Source organism: Pseudonaja textilis, chromosome Z (genome assembly GCF_049901715.1).
Source record: "Pseudonaja textilis isolate UNSWEBS1 chromosome Z, rPseTex1.2, whole genome shotgun sequence".
Lineage (NCBI taxonomy): Eukaryota > Metazoa > Chordata > Lepidosauria > Squamata > Elapidae > Pseudonaja > Pseudonaja textilis.
The window spans coordinates 110,125,354-110,142,551 of record NC_142008.1 but is presented as its reverse complement, the minus strand read 5'-3'; the positions used below and the strand labels follow the sequence as shown (position 1 = coordinate 110,142,551).

Sequence of the window (17,198 nt, the reverse complement as noted above, 5' to 3'; positions counted from 1 at the left end):
ATGCAGCAGCAGTCAAGCCAGGCAGGCAAATGAGAGAGAGAGTGGGCCCAAGAGTATACACACACTGGAGACAAAAACACTGTTTGTGGTTTTAAAATAGTTATTTAATTCACACAGAGATTAAGAAGTGTCATTCAGTCCATATATCATTATCCAGTATATCCATCCAGTTATCAAGTCCATTAACAGTAAATACAATGTCCTTATCTGCTTGTAAATCTTCTCCTCCCGATACCTTTCTATCAAAGACAACGCTGAATCCTCAGCTCACCAAGCAAACAGTCCTTGTGTTCAGTTGAAATGGTATCTGGCACAGTAGCCTTCCAGAGTAAGCAGATAGACGTTCCAGCAGGCAGCAGACCAGGAACAGAACCAGGTGCATCCAGAAGCAGCGTCTATTACGTTTCCCTTCCTACCTATATTACTGCCTGCTGCAACCACACCCACAATGACATTGCAGTTTCTTGTGCTTAAAGCTACATAGACATTTAATCCTGGGTTTACATATTTATTCAACCCAAACCTGGTTGGTGTATCCATATACCCAACAGAGATTATTGCAGTTGATTGGTTGGTGTGAAATTGGCTATATTGATTACCCAAAATTGTTTCATTAAGTAATTTAATCAATGTATCATCTTAACAAACCTACCATGCCAAGAAAAAAATCCAATGCCAAACCACAACCTAAAGAGAAAGTAATCTCCACCAATGAATCACAAGACTCCTGCACATGCCTTAAATGCTATAAAACTCTAAAAGATAATGAAACTTCCATCAAATGTTTTCTATGTAACAAATACGCTCATCATGACTGCTTGAGATTACCCGAGCAAATGATTCAATACCTAGAATCATCCAGTGAGTTTCCATATCTCTGCAAATCATACAGACCCAAACTGGATCTGTTTGAAAGAGTTGATACCATAGAAACACGAATAACATCCCTTGACACTATAGTAGCATCCCTGGAAGCTTTAAAAGAAAGATTATCCAACCTTGAAAAAAAAGACACAATGCAAAAACCTGAACATCCAATAGCTACGAACCACATCTCTACCCAACAACCACAACCCAATCCACAACCCAATCCACAAAAAAAAAAAAAATCAGACAAATAATGATATCCCAATCCTCATCAGAGAAGCTGTTGAGCATGAACGGAAATGTCCAAATGCCATCTTATTTGGTCTAGAGGACATCAATGACAATGATGACATCACAACTGGCCAAAACATCATCAGTGATTATCAAGCATCAACCATCTCCCCTGATTAAATACTTGACATTTCCCGCATTGGCCAAGAACTCAAAAACAGAGATGGCTGTGTGGCCCCACGCTTCTGCAGAGTCATTTGCAAAGAAGAATCAAGAAAACATAAATTCATTTATACTATAAATTCACTTGCTAAAAGCAACACCAACCATAAGAACCTCCATTCTCGCCCTGACCTAATGATACAGCAACGTGCCTACTCCCATGTACTCCGCACAGAACTCAAAAAATGTCTAAACAATGGAGAGAACAATCTGTACATCGACTACTGTGCTGACTGTATCAAAAGTCACACAACCCGCAACTCAGCTTTAACCTTCAACCCCAACCCTATTTCAACCAATCCACCATCACCCAAGACTAGGCACGCACGACCCTAACTACCTCAATTCCAACTACAGCTGGCCTTAAATGCAAGTTACTCAATGCAAGAAGCCTTGTGAATAAAATACCTGAATTTCTCCTCTTATTAAATATGGCTAAATTCGACATCATATTTGTCTGTGAAACATGGTTCAATGCCTCTCTCCCTAACTCCATTACCACAGTAAGAGACTATCATGTTTACTGATCAGATCATGAAATTCATAGAGGAGGTGTTGTTGCTATCTTCTATAAAAAGTCCTTACATCTAAAAAACATCCAAGTTACCCAGGAGTTTGCTCTTCTTGAGACCATCATCTATGAACTATCCTTAAATATCACATTTCAATTCTTACTATGTTACAGAGCCCCTGATTATGACATCGAACATGTAAACAAGCTAAATTCACTACTATCATGGGCAATATCCTGCCCACATGCTTTTATCTTTCTTGGTGACTTCAATCTGGACCCTAAAAGAATGTACGACTGAACCCATACATGCAACCTTCAATGTTGTTACAAATCTGGGACTGGAACAACCAGTAACCAACGCTACTAGACTAAACAACTGCCTCAATCTCATCTTCTGCAATAGTTTGAATTTAATTTATGGAATACAAACTGAAGAACCATTTTCCAACAGTGACCACAATATGATTGACTTCTGTCTCAATATACACCCACACAAAAATAATCACAATGACATAATCCCCAATTATAACTTCAAAAAAGGCAACTATGATCTTATAGACAATGATCCCTCTTCCCTTGATTGGCAATCTGTATTCACTGGATGCAATGCTGTTGAAGACCATTACAAAATATTTTTACTTGAAGTTGAAAGAGTCATCAAACTATATGTACCAATAACAACTCCCAAAACCAGAAAAAACAGATTACCTATAACAATAAGGAAGCTTCAATCCAAAAAGGGAACAAATCTGGTCACATTGCCAACTTCAAAAGCCGATACAAAAATTTATACCACAAGATAAAGACTGAATGCACCAATTATCACATTAAACAAGAGGAAAACCTTCTACGCACCAATTCCACCTGTGCTTTTTACACTTTTGTAAACAACAAACTAAAATACTCAAGGTGCATCCCACCTTTGAAAGGACCTAATGGTAAAGACTGCAATGAAGACACCATTAAAGCCAACATCTTTAACACATTCTTTGGCTCAGTATTTGTAAACAGCAATGGATCATGCCCAGTATTTCCTAGCCGAACCACAGAAAACTACAATGATCTAATACATATCGATTTTACAGAAGACAATGTTGAAAAAGCACTATGCAATCTAAAACCATCTCTATCTGTTGGACCAGATGGAATATGTGCCAACTTCTTAAAAAAGCTATCCACTGCCATAGCAGAACCTCTAAGCATAATCTTTGAAAAATCTTTCAGGACCAGCTCCTTGCCTAACCTATGGTCACAAGCAACGGTCAGCCCCATCTTCAAAAAGGCAGAACCCAGTCTAGTTGAAAATTACAGACCAATCTCTTTATGCTGTATCACCTGTAAAGTTATGGAATCAATTCTTAACCAATCCATCATCCTCCACTTAGAAACAAACAACCTACTCTCTGATAAACAATTTGGTTTCAGAAAAAAACTAGCATGTAATCTGCAACTCTTACACTGCAAAAACATATGGACTACACAACTCGATCAAGGCAAAGCAATAGATGCAATCTACATAGACTTCTGTAAAGCCTTTGATTCAGTGGTACACAACAAAATTCTCCTACAATTAAAATCTTACGGTATCTCTGGACACCTGCATAACTAGATAGAAGCATTCCTGTCAAACAGACAACAAATGGTCAAAATTGGGAGCACCCTATCAAATTCTGTACCTGTCAACAGTGGTGTCCTCGAAGGCAGTGTTCTAGGACCAACTCTTTTCATACACTACATAAATGACCTCTGTGATCATATCAAGAGCAACTGCGTTCTCTTCGCTGATGATGTAAAGCTATTCAACACCACAGACAATACTGCTACCCTTCAAAAAGACCTCGACTATGTATCAGAATGGTCAAACAAATGGCAACTTCAAATCTAAACAAATAAATGTTCTGTCCTACATATTGGCAAAAAAAATCAGAAAATAAAATACAGGCTGAATAGTCAAGACCTTGTTGATGATCCAAACTCTGTCAAGGATCTTGGAGTACTCATCTTAAATTACCTAAGTGCTAGAGCCCACTGTAACTACATAGCCGAAACAGCGTTAAGAATTGTTAACCTAATCTTACGTAGCTTTTTCTCTGGTAACATTACACTAATAACTAGAGCATATATAACATTTGCTTGACCAATACTCAAATACAGCTCATCAGTCTGGAACCCACATTACATATCTGATATTAATACAGTTGAGAAATATTTCACAAGAGTTCTCCACTGCTCTACTTGTTGCAGAATACTTTATGCCACCAGACTCGAAATTCTAGACCTAGAAAACCTAGGACTACTCTGCCTTCGGTCCAATCTAAGTATAGTACACTGCTCAAAAAAATTAAGGGAACACTTAAAGAACACAGTGTAACTCCAAGTCAATCACACTTCTGTGAAATCAAACTGTCCACTTAGGTAGCAACACTGATTGACAATCCATTTCAAATGCTGTTGTGCAAATGGAATAGACAACAGGTGGAAAGCATAGGCAGTTAGCAAGACATCCCCAATAAAGGAATGGTTCTGCAGGTGGTGACAACAGACCACTTCTCAGTTCCTATGCTTTCTGGCTGATGGTTTAGTCACTTTTGAATGCTGGCGGTGCTTTCACTCTAGTGGTAGCATGAGACGGAGTCTACAACCCACACAAGTGGCTTAGGTAGTGCAGCTCATCCAGGATGGCACATCAATGCGAGCTGTGGCAAAAAGGTTTGTTGTGTCTGTCAGCGTAGTGTCCAGAGCATGGAGGCGCTACCAGGAGACAGGCCAGTACATCAGGAGATGTGGAGGAGGCCATAGGAGGGCAACAAATCAGCACAGGACTGCTACCTCCACCTTTGTGCAAGGAGGGACAGGAGCATTGCCAGAGCCCTGAAAAATGACCTCCTGCAGGTCACAAACGTCCATGTGGCTGCTCAAAAAGTTAGAAACAGACTCCATGAGGGTGGTATGAGGGCCCAACCTCCACAGGTGGGGGTTGTGCTTACAGCCCAACACCGTGCAGGATGTTTGGCATTTGCTAGAGAACACCAAGATTGGCAAATTCGCCACTGGCGCCCTGTGCTCTTTACAGATGAAAGCAGGTTCACACTGAGCACATGTGACAGACATGACAGGGTCTGGAGATGCCGTGGAGAATGTTCTGCTGCCTGTAACATCCTCCAGCATGACCAGTTTGGCAGTGGGTCAGTAATGGTGTGGGGTGGCATTTCTTTATGGGGCCGCACAGCCCTCCATGTGCTCGCCAGAGGTAGCCTGACTGCCATTAGGTACCAAGATGAGATCCTCAGACCCCTTGTGAGACCATATGCTGGTGCGGTTGGCGCTGGGTTCCTCCTAATGCAAGACAATGCTAGACCTCATGTGGTTAGAATGTGTCAGCAGTTCCTGAAAGATGAAGGCATTGATGTTATGTACTGGCCCGCCAGTTTCCCAGACCTGAATTCAATTGAGCACATCTGGGATATCATGTCTCGCTCTATCCACCAACGCCACGTTGCACCACAGACTGTCCAGGAGTTGGGAGATGCTTTAGTCCAGGTGTGTGAGGAGATCCCTCAGGAGACCATCCACCACCTCATCAGGAGCATGCCCAACATTGTAGGGAGGTCATACAGGCACGTGGAGGCCACACACACTACTGAGCCTCATTTTGACTTGTTTTAAGGACATTACATCAAAGTTGGATCAGCCTGTAGTGTTTTTTTCCACTCTAATTTTGAGTGTAACTCCAAATCCAGACCTCCATGGGTTGCTAAATTTTATTTTCATTTGTAATTTTTGTGTGAATTTGTTGTCAGCACATTCAGCTATGTAATGAACTACATATTTAATAAGAATATTTCATTCATTCAGATCTAGGATGTCTTATTTTTGTGTTCCCTTTATTTTTTTGAGCAGTGTATATAAAAGCATATATTGCAATGTCCTACCTGTCAATGAATACTTCAGCTTCAACCATAACAACACAAGAGCAAACAATAGATACAAACTCAAGGTTCATCGCACCAAACTTGATTGCAGGAAATACGACTTCAGCAACAGAGTGGTCAATGTCTGGAATACTCTACCTGGCTGTGTTTTTTTCCCCAAACCCCAAAAACTTTAACTTTAGACTGTCTACTATTGACCTCATCCCTTTCCTAAGAGGTCTGTAGGGGGTGTGCATAAGCGCACCAAGGTACCTACCGTCCCTGTCCTATTGTTTCTTTTATATTGTTTCTTTTATTTTTTTATTTTGCTTATATGTATCCATGTATTCATAACTATGTTTTTACTTATACCTATTATCTTGTAAGCAATTGACAAATAAAAATAAATAAATAAATAAAAACAGTGGAACAGCTTGCCTCCAGAAGTTGTAGGGACTTCATCACTAGTAGTTTTTAAGAAGAGACCAGAAAGCCACTTGTCTCAATTAGTATACGGTCCCCTGCTTGAGCAATGGGTTGGACTAGAAGATCTCCAAGGTCCTTTTTCAACTCTATTCTGATTGAATTATTTTCATTTATGATGGAGACTTCTCCTTCACTGATAAATTGCACCAGGAAAGGCTTTGTGATATTTCATTTCCCATCTTTGGATTAAAATAGATTCAAGAGATATGTTGCATGGAAGAGGATGTTAAAGTGATCCAAGGATTCAAATGCCAATGATGTTATTCACTGCATCACAACAATATTATAGCTCTTCTATATCCTGCAAAACCTCCTGTGCCTCCCACCCCCATTGGTATCTCCATCTCTGAATTCAATCTCAGTCGTAATCAAAAGATATAGAAGCCAAAGTGGCGCAGTGGATAGAATGCTGCCTTGCAGCCTAACCCTGCCCATAACCAGAAGTTTGATCCTTACTGACTCAAGGTTGACTCAGCTTCCAATTTCCCAAGGTCAGTAAAATGAGGAGCCAGAATGTCTGACAGAAATATTCTGACATTGTAAAGAGAGTGAGATAGATAGATGATAGATAGATAGATAGATAGATAGATAGATAGATAGATAGATAGATAGATAGATAGATAGATGATAGGTAGGTAGGTAGGTAGGTAGGTAGGTAGGTAGGTAGATGTGGTATTGCTATTGCTGTTTTCCAGGTTTGCTTATATTGCTTTCTGTGTTGTTAAGGGGTAAGTTGGGTCTGTGTGAAGACTCAGTAGTTAAGGAAATTGAGTTTGTTATCTGGAAAGCTTCCAAGTTCTAAGTGCCATGTGATGGGGTAAGTTCCTATTACTTGCCCCAGCTCCTGCCAACCTAGCAATTCAAAAACATGCAAATATGAGTAGATAAAGTACCACTTCAGTGGGAAGGTAATAGGGTTCTGTGCACCTCAGTTTTAAGTCATGCTGGCCACATAACCACAGAAGTGTCTTCAGACAATATTGGCTCTTTCTGCTAAGAAACGGAAATAAGCACATCCCTAGAGTTGGACAAGACTGGACTAGGGAAATCTTTTAAATCTACCTTTAAGAGACGAGCTAACATATTCATGATATTCATTCTTGAATTTCTATGATACATTTGTAATAATATTGAAAATAATAAGTGATAAGAAGATAGTGACATTATAATGCCAATCATTAGGGTCTCTTTTATTTTTGAGCAACAAGATTTCCTTTTGCCTCTTCTGTGAAAGGTCCACAAATGATTTCCCAAAATTCCTATCCTCTTTTCTAAGTTGCTCCAAAATTTTTGTAGGAACTTTACTCAACAATTTATTTATTCTTTAAATAAATTTTAAGCTTAAAAGTTTAATTTTATTCTATATTTATTCTAAACTTTTAATTATCAGATTTCTTCTTGGCATCAGGGTTGTTGGAACTGGTTAGCAGCTAAACTGAATGCCTTAAATTAAATTGTAGATTTTGGCTGTTCCAGTTCGATATAGTGATCAGTTCTGGTCTCTCCTTAGGTATGAAAGCCAGTGATCCAGAGTGATCCAGTCACTCTCTCTCAACCCAGGAAAATTAGAAAGCAGAAGGACAATTAATTATGTATTTTCTTTGGTTTGACTGGTCTGTCAGGGCAACCTTGTCTACCCAAATATGGGAAGGAACATACTGCTTCCATTTTCACCTTTCAGCCCCAATCCAGGGGCCTTCGCAGGCAGTCACTTTCATGACAAACTATTTTTGTGTTAAATTTATGTTTTACTGACAAAGAAATAAAGCGAGACTAGTACAGATCTATTTCAAGCTATTTAACTCATCTAAATAGCTTTAAATAAATCTATAAATTTATGTAAAACATAAATTTAACACAACTATTACATATGTTCACTGCCTTGTGTTACTTATAAAATAATATAGGCAGGATAAAAATCTAATAAATTAAAATAAAACAAAAAAGCATGTTTGGATTCTTGAGGCAAATATTAGAAATGTATGTGAATGGTGCTATTTTGAAAAATGTTTGATATTGATTCCTTTTCTAATTCCAGATGGATCTGGCCAATGAGACCACAGTCCAGGAATTCATTTTACTGGGTTTGGAGAGTGGACAAGAAAAGCAATTCTATCTACTTGTTCTTTTTAGCTTTACATACATAATAACTTTGATTGAAAACACTATTATCATTCTGGTACATGTAGATGACCACTTAGTTCAGCTGCCCATGTACATCCTCTTGGGAAATTTCTCCTAGTTGGAAATGTGCTACGTAACCACCACCATGCCTTGGATGATTTTTGATTTGGCTTCCCCTCAGCGGACCATCTCCTTCCAAGCCTGTTTCCTACAGTATTAGGTTTTCTTCTCATTTGGCAGCACTGAATCCTTATTCCTGTCAGCCATGGCTTTGGATCGCTGTTTAGCCATTTGCCACCCACTCTGCTACCCAACAGTTATGTCTCCAAGAAACTGTTCCAAGCTTGCAGCTGGTTGCTGGGTTGCTGGGTTCTTGGGATATGCTGTCCCAGTGACTTTGATCTCCAGACTGTCCTTCTGTGGCTCCAACATCATTGACAATTTTGTGTGTGACCAAGGCCTCCTCTCCCTGACTTGTTCACCTTTTAAAAATGCTTCCTATATCAGTTGGATTTCTATTAATATTTTGATTATATTGGGTAACTTTGTCTTTGTCACTATCTCCTATGGCTTTGTAATTGCCACACTGATCAAATCCTCTAACCAACACAGCAGAAAGAAAGCCTTTTCCACCATAACTTTCCATCTCATTGTAGTGATTCTTTTCTATGGTTCTGTGGCAGGAATGTATGTAGCTCCAAATGGAGATGGTCAGTCACATACTGCTAAAATAGTCACTATCTTCTATACTGCCGTTACACCCTTTCTCAACCCCATGAACTACTATCTGAGGAACGATCCGGTGAAGGAGGCTCTGGTCAGGTTGCTGAGAAGGATGGAGCAAAGGCTGAGAGAGAAAAAATGATGCATATCAAAGGGTTGAGAATGAGAAAATGAATCAGCAAGATGTGTAATATTTATTGTTGTGGAGCGGCGCAGATACGAGGCAGACTCAGAGCGAACAGTTAAAGGCTTTATTCAGGGAATAAAGGGTTGCCACGGCTGCCGAGGCTGCCAAGGCTAACAGGTAGATCAGCTGGTGGCAACAGCTGATGCCGTTTGACAGCTCCTTTTATAGCCGGCTGTCAAACAGCATCAGCCAATGGGAGTGATCGGCACTCCCGCCAGAACGGCGGACCGGAGTGGGGACTGCTGTCAGTTCTGTGAATACCGCACTCCTGGCCAGGAGCATGCACAGTCCTGTAAATAGGCCAGCCGCCTGCACTGGCAGCTGGACCGCCTTAGTCCCAGCAAATCTCCAGCTTGGGCAGAGTCCTTCGCCCCTTGGATCACCCTAGAAGCTGCAGGAGTGCGAGTTCAATCATCTGGAGCCTTAGTCTGAGTGCCGGCAGTGGTCCAGGTAGGTTTCTTCGTTTGGCTTGCTTCAGGCGCGTCTTTCGGCTGGCTGGGTAGACCGGGTCATTTGGTTGGGAACCTTCGGCGTCGGCTGGGTAGACTGGACCCTCGGTGTTCGCTGGGTAGACTGGGCCATCTGGTTGGGGACCTTCAGCGTTAGCTGGGTAGACTGGACCCTCAGTGTTCCCTGGCTAGACCAGTCACTTGGTGTTTGCTGGGTAGACTGGACCATCGGCATTCCCTGGGTAGACCGGCCCCTTGGTGTTTGATGGGTAGACCAGTTCGCCTGGCTGGGGACCATTGGCGTTCGCTGGGTAGACCGGGTTGCTTGGCTGGATGTGGGAATCATCAGTAGCCCTTCTCCAATGCCTCCTCAGCTGGTCTACATGTTGGCACCACATACGACCATCATCCAGGAGGACCCTGTAGGACCTTGGCCCTGTAACTGATATAACCTGTCCTGGTACCCATAATGGGTCTCCTGCATAATTCCTGGCATAGACCAGGTCATGTAGGGCAAATTCCTTGGCAAGGCTGTCAGAACCCAAGGGGGTGCCAGGGGTGTAATGAGGGTGCAACCTATCCAAGGTAGTCCTAAAGCGCCTGCCCATTAGCAATTCTGCAGGGGATTTGTTAGTCATGGTACAGGGGGTTGTATGCTGGGTCAGAAGGTATCTGGACAGTTTGGAGTACCAATCTATCTGGCCAAACCTCGCCAAGGCTTCCTTTACTGACCTAACTGCCCTTTCAGCCATCCCGTTGCTTGCAGGGTGAAAGGGGGCTGTGAGGACGTGCCTGATGCCCAGATTGGCTGCGAAAACCTCAAACTCACAAGAAGTGAACTGGGGGCCATTGTTGGATACCAGTGTGTCAGGGAGGCCATGGGTAACAAATACTCTGGTCAGGGGTTTTGTGATGGCCAGTGTGGTTGTGGAAAGAAGAGCCAGGTCAATCCATTTAGAGAAAGAGTCCATTAGAACTAGGAAAGTCCGCCCATGCACTGGGCCTGCCAGGTCGATGTGTAGCCGAGACCAAGGGGCTCCAGCACCCTCCCAGTGGGTAGGAGTGGCTGCAGGAGGGTCTGGTCTGGTAGCTTGGCATGGCTGGCACGAGCTTACCCAGCTGGAGATCTGGGCATCCATGCCTGTCCACCACACATAGCTGCGGGCCAGGGCCTTCATCCTCACGATGCCCGGGTGGCCTTCGTGTAGGACCTTTAAGACTGGTTCTTGTAGTGTGGCAGGGATGACCACCCTTGTCCCCCACAACCCTGTAGGGATGACAACTCTTGCCTGCGAATCTTGAATGGTGAAAATTCAGTAGTGTATTGAATTGCAGGCCACCCGCTTCCCACCCAGGCCAGGACTTGGGCAATTACCTTGTCCCTTCTGGAGTGAGTGGCAATGTCTTCAGCTGTAATAGGCAAGTTGAGTTCGTTGACCTCAAAAATGGCATGTATGGTCTTCGACTGGCACTGGTAGAGGGCAATGACTGAGGGCATCTGCGTGGCACAGGTTCTTTCCCGGGCGATGCACTAGTTTGTATGAATAGGCAGCCAGGAACAGAATCCACCTGGTCATCCTTGGTGATAGGACCTGTGGGGCTTGCTTGTCCCCTGACAAAAGGCCTAAAAGTGGCTTATGATCTGTTATAAGTTCAAAGTAGTGACCATAAAGGAATTCGTGAAACTTTTTAACAGCAGCAACTGCAGCCAAAGCCTCTTTATCAATTTGGCTGTAGTTTCTTTCTGCTGCAGAGAAGGTTCTTGAGAAGAAGGCAATTGGTGCCTCAGAGCCATTAGGGAGCCTGTGGCTCAGGACTGCCCCTACACCGAAGGGGGAAGCGTCTGCTGCCAGGACTAGGGGCAGCTGCTAATTGAACTGAATTAAAACTACATTAGATGTGAGCAAGGACTTGACGGATTTGAAGGCATGGGCTTCCCTTGGTCCCCAATGCCAGGGGGAATGTTTATCTAAAAGTCTGTGCAGAGGTTCTGCTATAGATGCTTTATGTGGGAGGAATGCAGCATAGAAATTTAGAAGCCCAAGAAGGCTTGGAGTTCAGTCTTGTTGGAAGGTGTGGGTGCCTCGTGGATAGCCCTGACTTTGGACTCAATTGGGTGAATACCAGAGGCGTCAATTCTGTAGCCTAAAAAGTCCACTTGCTTAGTGGCAATGGTGCACTTCTCCCTCTTAAGTTTGAGGCCATGCTGCCTAAACCACTCAAGGACTGTTCTGACCCTCTGTATTAGTTGTGTCTTATCCATACCTGAAACCAAAATGTCGTCAAAATAGGGGACTATGCCTGGAAGTCCTTGGAGAAGCCTCTCTATTAGCGATTGAAAAATGCCAGGGGCTACACTAACACCAAATTAGAGACATTTGCACTTAAATGCACCCCTATGGGTGACTATGGTTTGTAATTCTGCAGTCTGGTCATCAACAGGAAACTGTTGGTAGGCCTGGGACATATCTAATTTTGCAAAGATAGTCCCAGGCTCAAAGGTGTGTAAAAGATGTTGGATGACAGGGACAGGGTATGCGCTGACTTGCAGGAATCTATTGAGGGATGTTTGTAATCAGCGCAGATTCTCACGCTGCCATCTTTTTTAAGTGGGGTGACTATGGGGGTCTCCCATCTTGCAAAATCTACCGGTTCTAACACCCTTGCTTTAGTAGTTTATCTAGCTCTATGTCTAACTTGGGCAAATAGCAAAAGGTACTCTCTCGTGGTTTAAGGCGAATGGGACTTGCCTGTGGGTCTACATTGAATGAAATAGGGGTACCAGAGTAACACCCTAAATCTTTGCTAAATACATCAGAGTAGTCTATGAATAGAGTGTCTACTTCAGAGGTTGAAACAGCATGGATACCGGTTATGCTGAGGCCAAGAGCAGGGAACCAATCTAGTCCTAGTAAAATAGGGAGGGCACCATCTACCACCACTAAAGGCAAGTGGCCTTTGAAGTTTTGGAATTGGACTAAAAACTTGCCTTTCCCGAGGACAGGGATGTTCTTGCCTTGGTAATCACGCAGAGTCAGGTGGCAGCTCAGGAGCTTCTTCTTGGACATTCTAGGATGCATCTTCTTTAGGGTTTCCCAGGAGATGATAGAAAGTGCAGATCCTGTGTCCACCTTCATCCTGCAAGGCTTACCTTCTAAAAAAACAAAGATACTTATTTTATTAGAGCCTTTTGAAGTGTGATCTGAGTGGTAGCAGGTATAGCAATCCTCAACTTGCCTTTGGAAAATAGCAATAGGCTGAGGTCTTTGTGGAAAAGTTCTCCCTGCTTGGCAGACTCTAACTAGGTGGCCTTTCTTCTGACAGTTCAAGCAAATTGCATTCCTGAACCTGCAGGATGCCCTAAGATGGGTATCTCCACAGCTCAGGCAGATAGGTTGCTGCCTGGGGGGAAGGTTGGTTTTTTTACTTCTGGGTGGGGCTTCTGTTGTCTGAGGCAGTTTACCTCGATTGTGTCTTCAGGATTTTCGTCTAGGGAAACTTCCTCAGAATGAACAGTTGAGCTGCCTTGTCTGATAGGGGTCCCTTGTATTTCAGCTGCTGACAGAGCAGATAGCTCAGCAGCTTGGGCTTCCTCTATAGCTAAGGTCAGGTCTTTTTTAGCTAGCAAACGTCTTTGAAGCCTCAGGTCCTTGACCCCACAGACAATCTGATCTAGGAGCATGTCCTCTAGGTAATCTCTGAATCCACATTGTAGGGCAGCTGATCGTAAAGCTGCCATATACTCACTAACTGACTCCCCCTCAGACTGCTTCCTCATCCTAAAGGCATGTCTCCTAGCAATTTGGGAAGGCTTAGGGGAGTAGTGGTTGGAGAGGATCTCTTGAAGCTCCTCCCAGGGGATAGTTCTAACAGAACGAGGAGCGACCAGCGCTGTAGCAGTGTCAAAAACCGCGGCCCCACAGAAACTAAGGAAGTAGGATTTCTTTCGGTGGTCTGTGGTGTCCGTGAGGTCTATCGCATCTAGGAAGCAGAAGAAATGATTTTTGTACGATTCCCACGTCTCGGGAGTCAGCTTGAAGGGTGGGAATGCCGGGCTGGAAGTCATCATGAGGCGGCAGCGTCTGTCTCCTCAGCTGGGGAAGGTTTTGAAACTCGCGCTCTCAAAAAAGTGATTGCAGCTGCGCCTGTCAGGCAGCATCTGTCTCCTCAGCTGTGGAGGCTTTTAAACTTTGCGCTCATGGAGAGTGTCAGTGGCTGCGGCTGTCAGCTCTCGGTGGCTCTGGCTCTTTTTAAGTGACTTAGCTCAGCTTGTTGAATGTCTGGTTGCCTCTAATTGTCGCCAGTGTTGTGGAGTGGCGGAGATACAAGGCAGACTCAGAGCAAACAGTTAAAGGCTTTATTCAGGGAATAAAGGGTTGCCGCAGCTGCCGAGGCTAACAAGGTAGATCAGCTGGTGGCAACAGCTGATGCCGTTTGACAGCTCCTTTTATAGCCGGCTGTCAAACGGCATCAGCCAATGAGAGCAATCGGCACTCCTGGCAGAATGGCGGACCGGAGTGGGGACTGTCGTCAGTTCTCTGAATACCACATTTATGTTGGACTTTTAAGGAAAAACTTGTGTTTTTTAATAGCTGAAAACAGGGGTGTCAAACTCGATTTCATGGAGGGCCACATCTGGGTTGTGTTTGACCTCAGAGGGCCGAGGGGAGCATGGGGTGTGGGGCCATGGTGGGAGTGACATGGAACTCATGTCAGGGGCACCTGTGGTGGCCAAGTGCTAAGGCAGGATTTCCCTCAGACCCTTCCTCCCTCTCATTATAATCTTTTTCCTTCCTTCCTTCCTTCCTTCCTTCCTTCCTTCCTTCCTTCCTTCCTTCCTTCCTTCCTTCCTTCCTTCCTTCCTTCCTTCTCTCTTTTCTCTTTCCCTCTTTATTCTTCTTTCTTCTTCCTTCCGTATCTTTCCGTATCTTTCCTTCTTTTTCTCTGTCTTTCCTCTTTCCCTTTCTCCTTTCCTGTCCTGTCTAGTATGCTCAAATGCAAAAGGGGAAATATTTCTCCTTTTGTTTTGTTTTTAGTTTGTTTTAATAACCCTCTGCCAGGGTTGGACCCCCTCCTTCTGTCCCTGGGGCCCATTTTCGCTAGCAGAAGTACTGTGGCCCAGTCCTTTGCTATTTCCAGGCCAGCCCCATAGGCCAGATCTAAGCATCTTGCAGTCTGCATTAGGCCCACAGGCCTTGAGTTTTACACCCCTGTTTTAAAAGCTGAATAATTAAATAGAATTTATTCAATTCGGTTGGATTGGATTGGATTAGATGGGATGGGATTAGATGACAAAATATAAAGAAAAATGTTCTCTCACAATCACCGATACTTTTGGCAAATGCATAACAATTAGAATAAAGAAAACCACTTCTGCTTCTTAAAATATTAAGTATATAACTTCATTATTAATTGTTCCTCCCATTTCAGCATTAATCTGACTTTTCATTGAAATGTCCAAGTGAAATTTTTAAAAAATGCAAAATCTAACATTAGAAATGAAATGAAAGAGATTGACTGCTCTTTTGATGGCAGGATAAATCATATGGCTGTTCTGGTAGGCACCAATTGCACATGTATACATACATGGATGTTTGTCTCTAAACCAGGATAGTTTCACATCATGTTGTCACTGACATGTGTCCACATCTGCTTGCCGATGAATTTTTTAAAATCCCATGAAATTACCTTTAATGTAAATGATCTCCTGAGTGTTGTGGAACTAAATGAATGAGACTTTGAGCCGTCCTCTTTAATTCCATTATGTTTGGTTGAATTTGGAGAAGAGAAGAAAGGAGGTCTCTTGATTATCTATACATATAAATGTGTGTGTGTGTGTGTGTGTGTGTGTGTGTGTCTGTCTGTCTGTCTCTCTGTCTATTCCAGCATAACTCTGGAACGCTTTGAGCAATTTCAACCAAACTTGATACACAGATGACTTACCCTCTGGAAACAAATACTGCAAGTGTAAGACACCCCTAACACCCCTGGGGGGGGTGTGTGCCTTAAAATGGCTTCTACTGTACAGCACAGTGGACTTGCCATTGGAACAGCTTCACAGTACACCACAAGGGGGCTCTCTCTCAGCACTCCAAGGAAATGTCAGGCAATTGGCCAAGTGCAATCAAAAAATGAAACATCAGTGTAGGCAAGAAACTCCAGAGGAGAGGAATAGAAGACAGTACAACAGCGTGAGTCCCGACTACAGGATTTTCCTGTCTAATACAGGATTGGGATAAATAAATACACAGGCAATGCCAGGTTATCAGCTAGCATCTAACTAAGTAGGAAGCCAACGCTGAAAAGAGAATAAAGGTTCTTATGTGATAATGAAAAAGCAGAGGCAGAACAAAAACTCAAAAAATCCTAAAGCGGGGTTTCAATCATGCAAAATATCCATAAAAGAGGTTGAACAATATTATTAGTATTGAAAAAGGAGAATTGGAATTATTGAGTGCTGATTTACCTGATGGGACAGATTTCCTGAACAATTTCAGAGATAATGATCTTCAGTTAAATGCCCTCTTAGCTTTGATGTAAAATGGCAAGTGAAGTAAAGAAACATCCTTATTTACATACCTTCCTATTTGAACTGACCACGAGAGATGCTCATTCGACATAGTTACACTTTATCTTGCAATAGGTGTTATAGTATGACAAAACCATAGGGGTAAGGAAACGGTGGGCTGTTGGCTCAGAATTCTGGGAGTTGAAGTCCACAAATCATAAAGTTTCCATAGTTGCCCACAAATAAAGGAGAATATTTGCAGCTCAGGGTTGAAAGGCATCCTTGGTGCTCTTTGAGCTTTAATTGTTTTCTTGCAGATGTTTCATTACCCAAACTCAATGACTAGGTAACTAATTTAGCAGTGATGTGCTTACCTAGTTTGGGTAATGAAACATCTGCAAGAAAACAATTAAAGCTCAGGGAGGAGCAAGGACCCCTCATAGTAGCCCAGGTCTGGAGGGAGGAGACAACTATTTATTGAGGGGTCCCTGGTGCTCTCTGAGCTTGGTTTTTTTTTCATAAGACATTCTATTATCTAAACCAGGTACGATCATCAGTGTTAGTCCTTGCTCAATTCATTAAGTTTCATCCAAAGATTTTCCTGGATACCAGGTCAAAAACTTTCTATGAAATCTTGTCAAAGCAATAGACAAGACTACTTTAGGATCAAACTGTAAAATATGGAGTTCAGATCACACAAGGATTGGTTTGATCTAAGGCCATCCTGGTCATCTGCCAAGGTATTCCCCGCTATATCTATGAACTTCAAGCATAAGCATAAAAGCCAGTAAAAGAAGCTAATAGGGCTTGTGATCAAGACTTAGCTTGTTGACCAAGACTTAGTAAAGAAAGCTCTTTTTTATCTTTGTGGAAATGCTGACAATTGTGGCAAACATACACCCTTTACACCTGATTTTACACAGCAAATGAAGAGTGAAACTTGGATAGTTTCCCCACTAGCCAAATAATTATCTAT

General features: G+C 42.8%; 1 pseudogene; it reads left to right on the top strand.

Moving 5' to 3' along the window:
• Positions 1-8,269: 8,269 nt before the first annotated feature.
• Positions 8,270-9,220, top strand: LOC113449555 (olfactory receptor 11G2-like; annotated as a pseudogene).
• Positions 9,221-17,198: the final 7,978 nt, after the last annotated feature.